Genomic DNA, 1,935 nt, shown 5'->3' with positions numbered 1-1,935 from the left:
GTCCCTCTTTTGTGTTTCATGCCACATTTTCCTCTTTTCATAATGTGATTCATTAACAGATTATTATAGATATAGTTATTTAAAATACTTATTATTAAACTTTTAGGTCAGAGTTAAGTGCTTAACATACCACCATATTACAATATTAGAGTTCTGAACTTGACCATATATATTTACCTTTACCAGTGTGTATATAGTTTTATGTTTTCATGTTACTAATTAGCATCCTTTCATTTCAGCTTGAAGAACTTCTTTCAGTATCTCTTCTAAGGTAGGTCTAGAGGTGATGAACTCTTTCATCTTTTATTGGCAAAGTCTCTTTCTATTTCTGAAGAACAACTTTGGTGGATAGTATATTATTGGTTGCAAATTTTTTTTTCTTTCAGTACTTTGAATATATCATCCTACTCTCTCCTGGCCTATAAGGTTTCTGGTAAAAAAATTGTACTGTTATCCTAGTGGGGGGATCTCTGTGAGTCACAAGCTTCTTCTCCCCCCCCCCCCACTGTAAACTCCTTTCTTTGTCTTTGATTTTTGACCAGTTTTATTTTTTGTGTCTTAGAGAGCATTTCTTTATATTGAGTTTGTTTGGTAACCTATGAGCTTCATGAAAATTTGTATATCAAAATCTTCCCTGTATTTGGGAAGTTATCAGGCATTATTTCTTTAAATAATCTTTCTACCACTTCCCTCTCTTCTTATTCTGAGATTCTCATAATATGAATATAGTTTTGTTTGGTGATGTCCTGTAATTCAGAGGTTTTCTTCATTCTTTTTCTCCTCTGACTCAATAATTTACACTTCCTGTCTTCTAACTTACAGGTTCTTTCTTCTGCTTCATCCATTTTCCTGTTGCATTTTACCATTGAAATTTTTCATTTCATTCATTGTATTGTTCAGCTCCAGACTTTGTTTGGTTCTTTTTTTTATATCTTTATTAAACTTCTTATTTTATTCATGTATTATTTTCCTGATATTGTTGAATTGTCTTTTTGTGTTTTCTTATAGCTCTTTGAATTTCTTTAAAACAGCTATTTTGAATTTGTTGTGGGCAAAGGGGGCAAATCACGAATCTGCTCTTAGGGATCAGTAACTCAAAGATTAGTGATCTTTTTGTGCTATTATGTTCCCTTGATTTTTCATGTTCTCAATTTTTTTTTTTTTTTGGTGTTAATCTTCACTTGAGGAATTTTTTTTCCATTGATTTTTAGAAAGAGTGGAAGGGAGGGAGGAAAGGAGAGAGATGGGGAGACAGAGAGAAACATTGATGTGAGAAAGACACATTGATTGGTTGCCTCTCATATGCACCCTGACTGGGCCAGGAATCGAACCTGCAACCCAAGTATGTACCCTAACTAGGAATCGAACCCAAGGCCTTCCGGTGCAAGGGAAGATGCTCTACCCCACTGAGACACACTGGTCGGGCCAGGCAACTTTTTGATAAATAAATTACAATGCCAGAGGATCAGGATTCAAGAATTAAAAGCAAAATCAGGAGATGAGTATGAATGCAGTGAATTTGAAAGTTATTGTGCCTGCACAGGTCATATACGCTGAAGGACACTTTGGACATTAACCTTGACTCATATGCAAGACAGTGGTGATTCACTAACACCTTAATTACATTAACTCTATCCACATTCTTAGCTGTGAGGATTGCTACATTTAATCACATCTGCACATATTTTGGACACTAGGTTTTTGTTATTTTCATTTATCTTTAGTTATTGTTGAAAGTATTACAGAAGTCCCCCTTTTCTCCCATTGTCTCCCTACACCCTACCCCCCTACCCCCCGCCTAGTTTTTAATGCCCACATTGATTTAAAGGTGAGGGTTCCTTCATGATAGATGTTGCAATCCTTCCATCTATACTTCACTGAAAATACCTCTTTATCTAGGATACATAACCCCTTCCCAGGAGGGCTGGACAGTGT

At 35.6% G+C, this 1,935-nt stretch overlaps 1 protein-coding gene across 1 annotated transcript in view; it reads left to right on the top strand.

Moving 5' to 3' along the window:
* The first annotated feature begins 210 nt into the window (after positions 1-210).
* Positions 211-1,935, top strand: part of LOC102773460 (zinc finger protein 569) — a 12,993-nt gene continuing 11,268 nt past the window's right edge. Inside the window, exon 1 of the mRNA XM_006752961.2 lies at positions 211-271. The gene's annotated coding sequence lies outside the window, so the exon portion shown is untranslated. The remainder of the gene's footprint in view (positions 272-1,935) is intronic.

Source organism: Myotis davidii, unplaced genomic scaffold, assembly GCF_000327345.1.
Source record: "Myotis davidii unplaced genomic scaffold, ASM32734v1 scaffold1731, whole genome shotgun sequence".
NCBI lineage: Eukaryota > Metazoa > Chordata > Mammalia > Chiroptera > Vespertilionidae > Myotis > Myotis davidii.
The sequence above is the reverse complement of the archived record's forward strand: the minus strand, read 5'-3'. Positions and strand labels throughout refer to the sequence as shown.